Source organism: Elaeis guineensis, chromosome 8, assembly GCF_000442705.2.
Source record: "Elaeis guineensis isolate ETL-2024a chromosome 8, EG11, whole genome shotgun sequence".
Classification (NCBI taxonomy): domain Eukaryota; kingdom Viridiplantae; phylum Streptophyta; class Magnoliopsida; order Arecales; family Arecaceae; genus Elaeis; species Elaeis guineensis.
Genome location: NC_026000.2, coordinates 6,804,596 through 6,822,344, shown reverse-complemented (window position 1 = coordinate 6,822,344; position 17,749 = coordinate 6,804,596). Strand labels below are relative to the sequence as shown.

The window sequence follows — 17,749 nt, the reverse complement described above, 5'->3', positions numbered from 1 at the left end:
TTTGATTAGATGAAATTAGATGATCGGACCCAATCTAAATCGTTGAAATATGGTATTCGTATTCTTTCTAATTATTAAAATTGATTTTGTATAGGATTGTGGATGTTTGATCATGGGATATCGTGATATGATCTACGAACAGAATTTTTGGAAGAAAATTTATAGAATTATATGGATTTATTGGAGTGCATTCGAGGTAAGTAATGTTTTACTTTTTCTAGATTTATCGACAAATTATAATGTATTTTTCTGACATGATTTGTGAAACGATGCATGAATTGGATTAATGGTATTTTGTTATGAAAACATCTTATTTGAAATGTTATGATGAAGCATGATTGAACATATTGATTTCATGATGCATTACATTGATTGATTTCGATACTACATGATTATATGTTTTATTATAGAAATTAGAATATGAAATATGATTTATGAAGAATTATGATATAAGAAACATTATGAATTGACAACCTGACTATGTAAAGGACCCTGCCAATGGGGGCATATACGTTGGCAATTGATTGTCCTGAGGGTTTATGTCGCCAGCGAAATCAGCGACATGTCGCCAGAGAGACCAGCGACAAACCGCCAGCGAGACCAGTGGTTCCAAAGGACATGGCTGCCAGATGATTCGCAGCCTACCGCAAGCAGATATGCGGTATTATGACCCTGCCACAGGAAAAATGTGGTCATAGCTCATGGTTGACGAAAAGAATTGAAGAACAAAAGAAATTGAAATCTCGAAAGAAATTTGAATTTTCGAAAAAGAAATAAATTTGGCATGAATAATGTTGCATAATTGAAATTGATTTTGAATTGATGAACTCTATATGCTTATTTTCTATAAATGATTATTTACTTAAATGCCTGATGAAATCTGTTGAGAAGTGATCATTGCTTACTGGGCTGTCTAGCTCATTACCTCTTATTTTACTGTTTTTACAGATGTTGAGGAATTAAGATGATACAAGATATGAATGGAAGAGTGATCAGAAGCAGAATCTTCATACTTTTATTTTAGGTTGAAAGGCTTATTGAATTTGATGTAAAGCCTATGAATCGTTGTTGAATTTATTGAGATATTAAAGAAGAAATTTAGATCGTTATATTTTGGATTTAAATTATTGTCTAATTATTCCGCTGTTGTTTTAGGATAGTATGATAAGATGCCTGGCATGCTTATGGGAAGAGTTTTCTATGAGTATGCGGCGGTTGCCATGACCCTCGATTCACAATCTCGGGTCGGGGGCGTGACACTCTCCCTCTCTTGACCTGGGACCAACCTCCCCCTGGTTGACTCTCCTTCTCGTGTGTTGGAAGGGTGGAAGAAAGTGGGAACAAGAGGCTAAAATGTTTAAAAGGTGGGTATGCCTGCCTGTCACATAGACTCCCTACAAGAATTATGGAGTGGAGAGATTTCTATGAATGGAGGCATTAGGCTTCATTTATAGGTGTAGACAGGGAGGAAGATTTTATGTTTTTTCGATGTCGGACTAAAAATTTAAATATTTTTTTCATACGGCCACATTCTTTCTCTCATTTTTTTTAAAAATTGTTGGTTCTACTTCACGCATCGCGCCCGCGGCCCAAACGTGTCCGCGTGAGACCGTTCACCCAGGAGTCTTCCGCGTACCTTATTCTTTTTAAAACATCTCACGATTTGCTCGCTTGAATTTGTTTTTGTTCCCGTGCGCCAGCAACACCTACTTCAAATGCAAACGTCTTGGTCCCACTTGAATCCCTTCAAACAAAAAAAAATTTGTTTAAAGCAAGCCGCCAGAACTAAGCCATTAGCATTTCACGGCTCATCCACTTTTCTATGGACCAAGTGGTCTATGGTGGACCACAAATTTATAAATTGATACGGTTCATCTTCCGGCTTTGAATTTAATTCCATTTTGACTCCATTTTTGGTCTCGTTTGATCCCTCTTAGCCTGCAGATTGGGCTCTCCATATTGGTGCAGTTCTTTTCTGTAAAATATACAAAGAAGTATCAATTTTAAAAGAATAAAGATAATTTGATCTATAAATTAATACTTCTATGGACAAATTTATACACCTATCACACCCTCCAACTTATTTATTGCTAGTCCCTTAGCAATGTAATATATATATATATATATATTTTGATAATATTTTATTAAGATTCTCCTTTACAAAAATAGACCTAGGATTGAAAGTCAAAGAGTTTAGCAAGTATCACTAATTAAATATTGAGTTTTAGAAGTAAATTTCGTAGTTAGCATAATTAGATACTTCCTTAGAATACATCGAAAGATCTACAACACTTGTGTTTGTGATAACCAACTTAGCATTTGAGTGCTGGCTTGTGAAGGACAAATGTATCTTCTCTTATCATCTTATTTTGGTTAATTTTCTATACACCCCCAAATAAAGTTCATGAACTTAAGGTAGCTTTCACACTGCCCTTTTTTTTTGTGCTGAGCATCCTGACCTTCCCTTCACCGTTTGACGCGAACTTTCACACTTGATTTAGGTGCAGAGATCCGGTTACTAAGCTTAGGATAATCCACATATACTCTGTGTTTTGTATTTTTGTTTTAGGCAGTTAGCTCTTTCCTCAAATTAAAATTTTTGATTGGAGTGTATGTCAATCACCAATTTTAAGTGATAATTGAGTTTTCAGATGGCTTCTCCATCAGCATTTATTTTGCCTTGTCAGTATGCATGTGCAATTAGAAGTGCTAATATTCTTTAGATGATCTAAGTAAGTTGCTAAAAGTATGCCTAATTAATCTACTTCTTAACTCACTATAGTCATTAGCAAATACTTTTTAATTCTTATTATTCTTTTTCTAGTTTATTTTGCTCAAGACATGATTTATTCAATTTTTTTTTTAAACCCTCCAACATAAATTTATTATTTCTAATGAAGGAGGAAAGATAATGCAATGCAAGAAAAAAAAAGATGTCACTTGGTGAATATGTGTTCTTTGTTAGAGGTGATCTGATGCGATGTTGGTCTCAAGTCCGAAATCCAAAGACTGGTATTTCTATTTATTCAATAGAAAAGACATTAGTTTTTAAAAAAAATTGGGTTGCCTCTCAGAAGCACTAAGTTTAATGTCTTCAGCCAGACAAAATATTTCAAGCAATTTAATCGTGATAAGTTGGCTCATAGAGAACCATGGCTTCGTCAATAGATTCTTTGGGTAGTTCCAAGAACGATTTTAATCTTTGACCATTAACTTTAAACACAGCACCATTACTTGTATTTTCAATTTCTCTGGCTCCATGTGGGAAGACTTTTTTAACGAAAAATGGTCCTGTCCATCTAGACCTAAGCTCTCCAGGAAAAAGATGTAATCTAGAATTGTACAAGAGAACTTTTTGTCCAGGAGTAAAAGATTTTCTCATAATTGCTTGATCATGAAAAACTTTGGTTCGTTCTTTGTACACTTTAGTATTCTCATAAGCTTCATTTCTAAGTTTTTCTAATTCATTAATTTGAAACTTCTTATGGTTTTCGGCTACGTTCAAGTCCATATTTAAATTTTTAATGGCCCACATAGCTTTGTGCTCTAGCTCAACAGGCAAGTGACAAGGTTTTCTAAACACAATCCTATAGGGAGACGTTCCTAGGTTAGTCTTGAAAGCAGTTCAATATGTCTATAGTGCATCAACTAATTTCAAGGACCAATCTTTTCTATTGACATTAACAGTTTTCTCCAGAATTTATTTGATCTGTCTGTTGGATACTTCTACTTGTCCATTAGTCTGAGGGTGATAAGGTGTGGCCAACTTGTGGGTGACATTATATTTCTTCATTAATGTGGCAAAAGATCAGTTGTAAAAATGTGTCCCCCAATCACTAATAATTGCTCTAAGAGTGTTGAAACGGGAGAGAATATTTTCTTTCAGAAATTTTATGACCATTTTGCTATCGGTAGATCTACAGGGAATAGCTTCCACCCACTTTGAAACATAGTCGACAGCTACTAAGATGTATTTATTACCAAATGAGTTTAAAAATGGACCCATAAAATCAATCTCCCACATATCAAAAATTTCAAACACCAAGATTGGGTTGAGAGGCATCATGTTTCTCTTGGTGATTCGCCCCATTTGTTGGCATCAAGCACAACTTCTACAATACTCATATGCATCCGTAAATAGATTGGGCCAATAAAATCTACATTGGAGGACTTTGACAGTTGTTTTCTTGGATGCAAAGTGACCACCACATGCTTGATCATGACAGAAAGATAAAATGCTTCTAACTTCATTGTCCGGGATATACCTTTTAATGATTTGGTCAGAGCACTGCTTACAGAGATACAGATCATCCCAAATGAAATACTTCACTTGGGTAAAGAATTTGTGTCTGTCTTGAGCGATCCAGTGAGAAAAAACTTTACCAATGACTAAATAGTTGACAATATCGACATACCATGGTTCAGTGGACATAGACATGAGCTGCTCATCAGGAAAAAATTCATTGATGGGTGGTTCACCAGATGGTGCGACTATGATTCGGGACAAGTGATCCACTATTGCATTCTTTGTTCCTTTTTTGTCCCTGATTTTTAGGTCAAATTCTTGAAGGAGTAAGATTCATCGTATCAAGCATGCCTTGGCGTCTTTTTTTGCTAAGAGATGTCTAATGGCTGAGTGATCAGTATCGACAATGGTGTGTGACCCAATCAAATAGGACCTAAATTTTTTTAGGATAAAGACAACGGCCAGAAACTCCTTTTCAGTGGTAGTGTAATTAAGCTGCGCATTATTTAAGATTTTACTGGCATAGTAAATAACTCTAGGCAGCTTATTAATTTTTTGACCTAAAACTGCACCCACAGTATGATCAGATGCATCACACATCAGTTCAAAAGGTTCAGACCAGACAGGAGGGTGAATGATGGGAGTTGAAATGAGTGCCTTCTTAAGAAATTCAAAAGACTCTAGGCATTCAGGAGTGAACTCAAATTTGATTTCTTTTGCTAAGAGATTTGTTAATAGGCGAGCCACTTTGCTAAAATTGACAATGAATCTTCTATAAAATCCAGCATGTCCTAGAAATGAACGGATTTCTTTGACAGATTTGGGTGGTGGAAGATTTGCAATAAGATCTACTTTGGCTTTGTCTACTTCAATTCTTTTTTTTGAAACTACATGGCTAAGAACTATCCCTTCTCTAATCATGAATTGGCACTTTTCTCAGTTAAGAACTAAGTACTTCTCCTTACATCTTTCTAGAACTAATCTCAGATGATCTAAGCATTCGGAGAAGGTTGGGCCAAAGACAGAAAAGTCATCCATGAAAATTTTCAGAAATCGTTCAATCATATCTGAAAAAATATTGATCATGCATCTCTGAAAAATTGCCGGTGCATTACATAATCCAAAGGGCATACGCCTATAAGCAAAGGTTCCAAATGGACCAGTAAATATAGTCTTTTCCTGATTTTCGGAGGTTATAGGGATCTGATTATAGCCAGAATATCCATCGAGAAAATAGTAAAACTCTTGTTCGGCTAATTTTTCTACCATTTGATCATTGTTGCAGCATTCAGTTTTCTATAGTCTATACAGACCCTCCGCTCCGTTTGTGTCCTAGTTATAATAAGTTTGTTTGCTTCATTCTGGACCACTGTTACCACAGATTTTTTAGGTACCACTTATACAGGGCTTACCCACGAGCTATCAGAGATAGGGTAGATGATTCTATTATCAAGTAACTTTAGAATTTTCTTTTTGACTACATCCTTCATGGCTGGGTTGTCTTCTCTGAGCATCTCTAGTTGGTTTGGCCTCTTCTTCTAGGTGTATCTTGTGCTGAACCATAGAAGGGCTTATTCCTTTAATATCAGCTATGGTTCAGCCTATTGCTTTACGATTCTTTTTCAGAATTGCTAACAACTCCTCCTCTTGTTGAGGATTTAGGTCAGATGCGATAATTACAAGCAAGGTTTCCTCTGGATCTAAATATGCATACTTAAGGTGCTCGGGAAGGGGTTTCAATTCTAATTTAGGTACCTCCTCTATTGATTGTTTGGATGATGGATTAATCATTTTTATGATTGGTTCAATGGGAGGCTCTTGTCTCTGGCTATTCTTATTATCTATAAGAATTTTTTTGATTTCTTCAGATTCATTGATTGGCCAGAAACTAGACTCGAAATCGACTTCTTCATCATTAATGTCAATGGGTTCATAAATTTCCTCTAGAGTTACATTTACATCAGCATGCTAGGTAGATTCCTGTTCTAGATTGAATATATTCAGTTCAATGGTCATATTCTCGAAAGATAGCTTCATAAGTCCATTCCGACAATTAATTTCAGCATTTGCAGTAGCTAAGAATGGTTTTCCTAAAATAACTGGGATATGACTCTTGGGATTCGCAACTGGTTCGGTCTCTAAAATGATAAAGTCTACAGGAAAGATAAAATTATCAATCTTGATTAAAACATCTTCTACCATTCCTTTAGGGATCCTAAGAGATCTATCTGCTAATTGTAATGTGATTTTTGTCGGTAGAAGTTCTCCTAATCCTAGTTGCTTATAAACTGAAAATGGAAGAATATTTATACTAGCTCCTAAATCTAGCAAGGCCTCAATATGGGTTTCTCCAATATCACATGAAATTGTCGGAGATCCTGGATCCTTATATTTTATTGGCATATGACCAGATAAGTATGAGCTCATACTTGCTGCTAAAAATGCTCTCTTGGATACATTGATGGTTCTTTTTTTGGTACAAAGGTTTTTTAAAAATTTAGCATAGGTCGAAACTTGTTTAATCATGTCTAGAAGAGGGATATTTACTTGGACTAGCTTAAACACCTCTAAAATTTTATCCACATGTTTCGATTTTTTATTGGACCTTAGTCGATTTAGAAAAGGAGCTCTAGGAATTGTGGATTTTGGATTTGGTATACTATCAGGATTAGGAGCTTGAGTTTGTAAGGTAGGTTGTTCATAAGGTGACTCAACAAATGAGTTTCCTTTATCATCGGATGTACCTACCTTATTGTCCACTTGTTTTTCAGATCTTAAGGTGTGAATAGCATTCACATGATTGATTTGGTTTTCTTGTTGGGGTCGTGGACCATTTTGATTTCTCGGATTAGGTTTAGGTTGGCTTGGTAGCTTACCTCGTTCTCACTCGCTCATAGCAGAGGCTAGCTGAACCACTTGCATTTTCAAACGGGCAATGGCTTGGGTGTTAGTGTTTATGAGTTGACCCGTGGTTTGCATGAAATTGCTCAGTGTCGCATTGATGTCAGCACTGGATTTGGTTAGGACTTCTAGGTTTTTCTTTAGAGAACTAAGTTTCTTCTCATTATTATTGAAGCCTGGTGGGTTGTTTGTCACAGGGTTAGGCCTTGGATTTTGCTGGTTGAAGCTAGGACCAACTACATTTGGATTTTGTGACCATGAAAAGTTTGGATGATTCCTCCATCCTGGATTATATGTGGGTGCATAAGGGTTGTTCACTGGTCTCTGATATGTGGTGTTTACTTGTGCACATCTATTCTCTATTGGGTTCATTAGGAAGGGATATTCCTCAAGGACATGATCGGATGCACTACATGCGTTGCACATGGGTGCAGAAACTTGGTTCACACTGGCTGGTCTCTGTAGCTCTAAGGCCTTTAACCTACGTGTTAAAGCTGCAATTTTAGTCTCTGCAGTTAGAGAAGTTTGAATTTGGTGTATTCCTCCTCTTAAAGGTGTTGGTCTCTCAAGTTCTCTAGTTGTTTCCCATTATAAATTTTTCTTAGCTAAATCTTCTAGAAATTGCCAGGCTTTAGTGGGTTCCTTGTACATGAATTGACCCTGGCACATGGACTCTAGCATGGTTCTAGAATTTGAATCTAGCCCTTCATAAATTATCTGGCAAAGTCTCCAGGTTTCTATTCCATGGTGTGGGCATTGGGTTAAGAGGTTCTTAAACCGATCAAAGTATTTCTAGAATGATTCTCCAGCTAGTTGGTAAAATTAATTTATCTCATTTCTAATCCTAGCTGTTTTGTGATGGAGAAAGAACTTATTTAGGAACACTCTTACAAAGCCTTCCCAAGTTGTGACAGATTGGTTTGAAAGACTATAGAGCCACATTTTAGCATTGTCCTTAAGGGCAAAATTGATCAGTCTTAGCTTAACCTCGTCTTTTGACAGTTGTTACAACCTCATGGTTGCACAAACCTCTTTAAATTCTCTAATGAATATGTATGCATCCTCTATTACCGTGAATTTTGGAAGCATGTTGATAATTTGAGGTTTAATTTCAAAGTTGTTTGCAGTGGGTTGGGCCAACCTGATGCAAGAAGGTTGGACAAAACCAACTGGATAACATAAATTCTTAAGGATTTGAAGTTGATTGGGTTCTCCCATTGTAGAAGTCAGGGTTTGCCATACCGGGCCGAACCGCCCGGTATGGGGCGTGCCGAACCGTCCCGGTAGAGAACCGAGACGGTTCCGGCATGCAAAACGGTACACGTCGTTGTCGGAAAGAAAAAGAGAGGAACAGAGAGAAATAGAGAGAGAGGGAGGAAGGAAGAAAAGGAAGGAAGGGGATCCGCCGGAGGCCCTCCGGCAGGCAGTCGTGGCCGTCGGGCGGCGGAACGGCCTCCCGCGGCTCCGCACGGGGAACAGGGGCGGATCGCCCCTGTTTCTCGGATTTTTTTTTAAAAAGCTTTTTCAAAACGAAGTCAGCAAGTGGTTTGCCGACTTCACTTAATTAAGTCGGCAAACCATTTGCCGACTTCATTTTGAAAAAAAATTTTAAAAAAAAATCGAGAAACAGGGGCGGATCGCCCCTGTTCCCCGCGTGGAGCCGCGGGAGGCCGTTCCGTCGCCCGATGGCCACGGCTGTCCGTCGGAGGGCCTCCGACGGATTCCCCTCCCTCTCTTTCTTTCTCCTTCCCTCTCTCTCTCTATTTTTCTCTCTTTCTCTCTTTTTCTTTCTCGATTTTCTTCGTCGGTTCGCCTCGGTTCGGAACGGAACGGAGGCGTGCCGTATCGTACCGCCGGCCGACCGATCCAGCCACCGGTACCGGTACAGAAAACCTTGGTAGAAGTTGTTGGATTTGAAACATGAATCCAATTAATTCTTACTAGTCGATCCGACACCCTTTCCACGAAGGAAGTGAAGAAGGTACTTTTTCTTCTATTTTTTTTTGATTTTTTTTCAATAAGTTTTCAATCAAAAAAAGAGAAAAGAAAAGAAGAGGAGTCCTGACTAAGATTTTCTAATTTTAGACAGCTCCTAACTGTCAAGATTGCCTTTGAGCACTTCAAATTCGAAATCAACTAACCGAATCAGTCAGGTAAGTGTAAGATTGATGGGAGGTTCTCCGTGCTTTCGCAACGGACCTAATTAGATAACCACCTTTCTTCAGAACGTAGTTCTTGAATCACTTTTCTAGACATCGATAGGCTAATCCATTTGAACCCGATCCAACTCTTGGGTTTTCTTGTCCTAATGAGCTCTAATGTCCCTAAGGCTGGCGTCTAATTAATTTTATTTAAGGATTAGGTTATGTAGATGCAAGGAGGTGATTTGTGGGCTAAGGAAGGGTGATCAAATCTCCATCTTATTTGATTAATGGGTGATGCCCTTAAGATATATTATGGAAATGCAATGTAAAGAAAGTAAGGTGACCAAATAAAGTGAAAGATTTTTAAAGTTTAGTTGTTTCTTTATATTAATTAAATCTTATACGATTAGTATTTTTTTTAATATTAATCTAATTACAGAAACTAAAGTAAATGTTGAGTTTTGGATTAGTGAGTTATGAAAAAAAATAAAAAGATTTAACTAAAAAGAAATTAAATCAGCTAATAATAAAAAAAAAACTTATGTAATCTAAATAAAATGTGAGAATTCTAATGTATATTAAAAATAAAAAATTAACTAAGCAAATAAAGCAGCAATTAAAAGAGAAATCTAAAAATTAAAGGTAGTATTTTTTTTTTAATGCAAATCAAAATCTATCTTAGGACAACCATACAACGTAACTTCCTGTTATATCAGGACAACCTTATGTCAGGGCAGATTTTGATTTGACTAAAATAACTAAAAAGGCAAAAAGGAATTACTAAAATTAAAATTAAAAATATGAAAAACAAGAATCTGAAATACAATTTAAACACGCCAAATTTTCCGACAACGATGCCAAAAACTTGATGTCTTAAATTTACTGTAAGCGCACGGTGTGCAATGTAGCATGTCCGATGAGTACGGATCAATCCCACTAGGAATTGGATTTAAACTGTATTCAAATACTTGCTCAGGCGAGCTTTAAAGAAAAAGAGGAGAGATTGCTTGTTGAATTATAAACTCCTAAAGCAGTAAACTAATCAAATATAAAGGTAAATTATCTAAAAGATCTAGGGCTTTTGAATCCACTAGACCAATGAATTAGAAAGCCTTCGTATGGTTTCTCTTATTAAGGTGTAAAACATTAACAAGCATGGATCATGAAGAGATTTAATTCAACTATGATCCATCAAGCATCTTGTTTGTACCCTAATTAAGAAACTCTTCCTTTCTTCACCTTTCTTGTGTTGTCCAAGTATAGGCTATGAAGGGATTCTGATCTAACTATAACCCATCAAGGTTTCCACAAGAAAAGAGAAGAGATGGTTTAGAAAATTTGATCCTTCTACTAATCATCCACTCTTGTACCGAATCAAGTATAAACTATGAAGGGATTCTGACCCAATGATAGCCAATCAAATTTCTTGGCAAGAGAGATGAGGGAGAAGGACTCTAAAAATTAAAAGTTCGAAAACAGAGATTTAATGGAGAAAGCTTCTATTCATGATCTAGCTTCATCGCAAATCCCAGAGGGATTGCTTAGCCAGGCATAGTTGATCTGAAGCCAAAAAAAAATAAAATAAAGACTAATTCTACTTGTTGGAATTGAACTTGTGGAAATTAACAATTGTAAAATTAAAAGATGCAAAAATTTAAACTATCCTATTGTAGAAATTAAAATTGTAGAAATAGAAAGAAAATAACTAATTTATTGCTGAATAAAAAATTCTGATACAAAAAATTTTCAACTCCTAAGCCATTAACAAGGCTTGGAGTTAGAACAAAAAATAAAATTTCTTACAGAACCAGATTTTTCTCCCTCTCTTGATCCGGGACCAACCTCCCCCTGGCTAACTCTCCTTTTCATGTGTTGGAAGGGTGGAAGAAAGTGGGAACAAGGTGGTTAAAAAGTTTAAAAGGTGGATATGCCTGTCTGTCACACAGACCCCCTACAAGAATTATGGAGTGGAGAGATATCTATGAATGGAGGCATTAGGCTTTATTTATAGGTGTAGGCAGGGAGGAAGATTTTATGTTTTTCCGATGTGGGACTAAAAATTCAAATATTTTTTTTCATACGGCCATGTTTCTTCCCTCATTTTTTTAAAAAATTGTTGGTTCTGCTTCACGCATCGCGCCTGCGGCCCAAACGTGTCCGCGTGAGACCGTTCATTTAGGAGTTTTCCGCGTACCTTCTTCCTTTTAAAACATCTCACGACTTGCTCGCTTGAATTTGTTTTTGTTCCCGTGCGCCAGCAACACCTACTTCAAATGCAAACAATGTCTTGGGCTCACTTGAATCCCTTCAAATAAAAAGATTTTTGTTTAAAGCAAGCTACCAGAACTAAGCCATTAGCATTTCACGGGTCATCCACTTTTCTATGGACCAAGTGGTCCACGATGGACCACAAATTTATAAATTGATACGGTTCATCTTCCGGCTTTGAATTTAATTCCATTTTGACTCCGTTTTTGATCTCGTTTGATCCCTCTAAGCCTGCAGATTGGGCTCTTCATATTAGTGCAGCTCTTTTCTGTAAAATATACAAAGAAGTATCAATTTTAAAAAAATAAAGATAATTTGATTTATAAATTAATACTTCTATGGACAAATTTATACACCTATCATCTTGCAAATTTCAGATTGTTTCCAGCATATTCCCTCTCTCCCTACCCTCCCTCCCCTTCCCCTCCCCTCCCCTTCCCACCCCACTAAGTTGGCTATAAGAGTCTAATTAGCTTTATTAAGTTAATAAAAGGAAAATATTTTGCAATCAATCTAGATTCATCCAGCAGTTTTCATGTTCAGAGTATTTGTCTTTTCATGTTTGCATAACTATTTTTATTAAATCAATTTGTGATTCTAATCAGTTAACACACTAACCATCGATAATCTTCTTGGTTGTATATTGGTTGGCCATTATGTTCTGTAAATGTCTGTAGTTGCAATACATGGAATGAACTTTATATTCTGTACTATAACCATGAAGCCTTGTCCCAACTATTTGGTGTTAGCATGATCTTTAATGTGTTTAATGTAAAAAGGGAAAATTGGATTGTAAGCAATCTGTACCATTTTGAAAAAATCTATGTTTTGGTCAATCCGACATTCTCATTTTGTTATATAAAATTCTTGTGATGATTCATTATTTTATCAGAAGATCTTCCTACTCATTTGCACTATTGGATAACTTCTTTCTGGTAATAAGATTCTTTCCTGGATAATTTGGGAAGAAAAATTATGCACTAATCAAAGTCAATTTTTGCAGAAATGGACTGTCTATGGATAGCAAAAAAATATCCTTTGCAGAGATTATGCCTGATGATGTACAAGTCTCTAGAGAAGAAAGAGCTTTTCGTTTATGGATCAACAGTCTTGGAGTTACTACATATGTTAATGATTTGTTTGAGGATATCAGAAATGGGTAAGCATTTCTTGCAATAATTGTTTGCCTTTTTGCTAATGTTGCTGATTATCACACTTGTACAGATGGTTTTTTTGGAAGTACTTGACAAAATTTCCCCTGGATCAGTTAATTGGAAGCATGCAACAAACCTCCCATTAAGATGCCATTTAGAAAAGTAGAAAATTGCAACCTAGTTATAAGAATTGGGAAACAATTAAAGTTTTCACTTGTTAACGTAGCGGGGAATGACATTGTACAAGGAAATAAGAAGCTAATTCTTGGTAAGGCTATATTTGCTATTTCAGGCAGGATGCAAATCGACCTTCACTTTTCCTTGTTTCAGCTCATTATTTTGTAGTTTGGCAGCCTTTGTACCAATTTCCTCCTTCATGTTTGTTTTCTCCGAAGTTTAATTTAATTGCTACGGTAGCTTTAATTTCACCACTACAGAGCCTGGTTAATATTGCAAATTTTATCTTTTATTATGTGTCATTACTTCATTATCATCTTTGGCTGCCCATATACATATGTGCATAAAAGTATACTCATATATTGTAATCTTAGGCTCTAAATGTTTTAATAACTTGGGTCTCGACAAACTCAAAAGGGTCAGCTTTTGTTGGCAGCTTTGACAATGAAACAATCATATGTTTTATTGTAACACGACATGATTGGGGACCGTATGGTATCCATGTAACCGGACGTGTTTATATTTATGCAACATTGTCAGAGTAGAATTTTAGATAGTTGCTAATATTGTAAATTCATTTGGTAACCCATAGTTTATAGGTACCTAATGAGACATCATTTTCCCTGTTATGTTCATATAATTTCTTTCATCTGAGTAATTGAGTATGAATGACTGAATAATATAATCATTTGTGGGCTGTATATCCCCTGTTAGTTTCACGTTGAAACTTGTTCTTAAATTTTCACAGCATTGAGGTCTTGGTCCCTCATTAAAGCTTTGTAGACCTCTAACATGAGGTTCACTTATCTAAGAATATCTCCTGAGATGAGTAATTGTCCTACTCTCCATGTGATTGTGTCTTCAGCACACTTTTTTTAGGGGTCACTAGTTTCGAACTAGAGTTTGTTGTGCAGCAGCCAGCTACTATCTGAGGATTAATTTTGGCTTACATGGCTTCTGTTTTTCTTCAAGATAGCAGTCAATTGCTTTTTCATGGATCACCCATCCAGTGCTGGCCGACTTGGATTCGCTAGTTGAATGGTGCTCAGAAATTGAAACTCCAGCCAATCACAGGACCACCTCAAGACATGTGACCAAACCCAGAGGTCCTATGCACCTCACAACTCAACAGTTGTTGATTTGATAAATTGTCAATCATTAATTTCATAATTTCATGAACCTGTAACAGTTTCATAGATAAGATGTAAAATTTGCACAAGGACCAACTCCACAATCAGTACCATTAGTGATTATAGGAGAATGGAAGTTCATGATTATGCATATCATGACTTCTTCTTATGCCCCTAATGATGTGAGGATGATGGAGAGCAATTTACGGATTGGTAGGTGCATATGGTATGTCACCAGGTTATGCTTGCAGCAGAGTACTGCTGCTGGATTCTCTCTGCAATATTATCACCCCTATGGTCACCATGTCATCCTTGATGCATATAAAAGGATGGACGTGAAGCAGTGCACAATGCTCCAGCTACTACAAGGTCTGTGGAGGGTCAAATAAATGCAACCTTACCCCCGGATGTAGAGAGGCTGTTTTTGTGTTTCAAATCTATGACACTCAGGTTGTAATAAAGCAACCTTACTGTTGTGCCAAGGCTCAACCTCCCCAATTGTGAGATCAGAAGTTGAAGCACCATCATTATCACTTCCAGCAATGCTGCTTACATCATTCCCTCCATCTTGTGATATCATGTTTGCTGTTGCTACCATGTATATATACAGCTGTACAGAGCTCCTAGGTATCCCAGCATGACTACGCGTACAATCTGACTAGTCTGTGTGCTAAGATACTATGTGATGATTATTTCCTATGTAAAGTTCATGTCAGATCCAATTTGTTACATAAGCTCCATGACTGCTTAAGTTGGTTAAATATACACTGGTTTATCATTTCTGCTGAGTTAGATCTGTTTTTTTTCTCTTTTGTAGTTTTAAAATTTATTTAGTGATGGCTGTATCACTGAATTTCTCCTTTCAGCTTATATGTGGCAGTTGATGAGATTCAATATATTATTACAACTCCGAAAGAACTTAAGATGCCATTCACAAGGAAAAGAGATGACAGATGCTGATATCTTAAGTTGGGCCAAACGTAAAGTGAAGGACACAGGCAGAACTTCTCAAATGGAAAGTTTCATGGGATGCAATATCTTCTGCTGTAGCTCACTGGCCGTTTATATGCTTCAGTGGGAGCTCCCTTCATTTACTCGTATTTCATCCTTCAGGATAAGAGTCTATCAAATGAAATTTTTTTCCTCAAGCTTTTCAGTGCTGTAGAGCCAAGGGTGTCAACTGGAACCTTGTCAGCAAGAGTGAAACAGGCATGTTACTAGCATTAGCTTTAAGGTTCTGGGTCTAGCCTTTATAAAGTAGGTGCATGTATCATGAACCAGTGGGCTTTTTGGGGTAGCAAGGGAAAGACAAATTATTAACATCAGCGGAGTTCAGATGTTAGTCTATCATAGCATTTTGTTAGTTGATCCATTCTCCTAACCATATGAATATGTATATTATGGTTGCGCCGATGAGGAGAAGACGCTGAATGCTACATACATAATTAGTGTGGCGAGGAAACTTGGGTGCTCCGTCTTCTTATTGCCCGAGGATGTCATGGAGGTAAAGACCCTGTGATTTTGATCAAATTTCTCTTGCAGTGCCTCGACATTCCAACTTAGTCAACATAAATTCATCGCTTACCAGTTAATTACAGACAAATGTTTTAATTTCTCCCTGATCTAGACATCTAACCATTAAAATAGTAGATCATTGGTTAAAAATGCCCAATATGTTCTGTTCATATAATCATTAGGTTTAAGAACAACATGCTCACACTTTTTTCCTCGTGTATTAGTAAGCAACTACATGTGTCAAATTGACTAAATTATTTGATGGGGATAGTATTTGGGCTCTGGCAATTGATGGATTCTTGATTTCATGTAAATATTTCTGGACTTAATAACCAAAGTTTGTTGTTTGGGAGCAATTTGTCTAGATGAAAAGATTAAGAATTATGGGGGAAATGTGGATAAGTTGCAAAAGTCAGGAAAGAATCAAATAAGTGAAAATTAGAAAAAAAGGAATGCGAAGTTGTTGATATATGTACATATTTATTCATGTTAGAACTTGCATCGAGGAGGCTACAACAATCAAGTCGCACCACCACCTCTATAGGTCGTGATTCATGATATGCCTGGAAGAGATGAGCCATCTTATGACTTAATCAGAGATCTGACAAATTATTGATGCTCTTCTGATTGATTTGGTTTTCCAACATTTGGAAAATTTCTCTGTTGGTGAAAATTTTAATTTTGTCATTTACAAGCAACCTAACTCCATTCATTTTCCCTCCTTAATTATTTGCTGGCTCTATATGAGTATATGACTCTCGAAAAACCTTCCTTGCAGGTAATCCAGAAGATGATTCTCACTCTCACAGCCAGCATCATGTATTGGTGCCTGCAGCAAGCATCTGAAGACTCTGATCGCACTGAGCTGTCTATAGATGATGCTTTCCCACTGAAAGCTATATCTGAGCAGACTGCTGATGATGCCACCTCATAGAAAACTCCATCCAAGCTGTCTGCTGATGATGCCACCTCTCAAAAATCTCCATCATCGGATGGAGAAGATGGAAGTGTTGCTGCGGAGAGCATTTCAAATTTAACCACAGATGATGCTTCATCAGACAATTCACAGATGGAAAATGGTATTACTTCTATTGTGGAATGAGAACATGGGGAATGATGACACTCGGTCGAACTCTTGTTCAAAGAGCTGCGAATGAAAAGAGGATGTGCTGCTACAGGTTGTTGGCGATGTGTCCAGATTTTCTCACTGCCCATATAGAAAACTTCCTTTTGTGTCTTGAAAATTTTAAAACAGATGATGTCCATGTCCTCCCCCCCCTTTTTTCACTTCAGGGTCAGAGAAAATAGATAAAGGTACAAAAATGCTTTTTTGGTCTCACCTTCTTTCTGTAGAATATTTATTCTTTTTGACGGTGGGTTGATAAAATCTTAAATTTCTTGTTGAATAAATATATATTGATAAATGATTGTGAATTCGGATGCCATGATTATGATAGTTCTTTGATGGAGTGTGTGTGTGTGTGTGGTGGTTCGGGTGGTGGTGTGGATATTGGCATATCAATTTATAAGCAGGTCATTGGTTGAGGCTTGCCTCCATGTAATTCCTTTCTGCTTAGCATCCAGATATTGGATGTTGCATCACCCAATGTTGGGATTTAGGTGATTATAGAATTGGTATCCCATTTTTCTTTGAAAAAAAAAAACTATTGCGCAAGTAAGTCCAAAAGATTGTTGAGGTCAATTTAACCTGTCCACAGATGGACACCTGCATTAAAAACTGCAAGAAATCACAAGGCTTCTTATCTCTTGATCATGTTGGTATCTGCCTTCTCCATTGATGCTTGTTTCTTCCTAGCTAAAAAAGAAGGATCACTTTTCAATATTTTGCATTTTTCGTTGGAAGCCATGGTTGTCCTTAATGGAGCAAAGAAGCACAGGATATGGTAGTAGAGGACGTTATTATGAAGAGGCTCATACGCAAAGCCAGGTGCACAAAAATGGTGATGATTAATGTGGTATAACCATCAGATCTGTGAGGATTTCATCATCTACATATCATTTGTAAGACATCAATAGACCGGTAAAGAGTTCCACCAACAGATAATATTAAAAAGACTCATTTTTTTCTACCAAAAAAAAAGGACTCATTTTGTAAAGAGATCCAACCAACCATGTATTTCTATTGACACGTAGCAACCCAGGAATGTCCAACATGCTTCGCTAAACGTGATAATCAATTAAAAATAATAAAAT

At 36.8% G+C, this 17,749-nt stretch overlaps 1 non-coding gene and 1 pseudogene across 1 annotated transcript; both read left to right on the top strand.

Annotated features, from left to right (window-relative positions):
• The window catches only part of LOC105050600 (fimbrin-5-like), a 32,193-nt pseudogene extending 15,224 nt beyond the window's left edge, over nt 1-16,969 (top strand).
• Nucleotides 7,887-7,993, top strand: LOC114914476 (small nucleolar RNA R71). The gene has a single exon (XR_003801733.1). It is a non-coding gene; the product is annotated as a small nucleolar RNA R71 (small nucleolar RNA).
• Nucleotides 16,970-17,749: the final 780 nt, after the last annotated feature.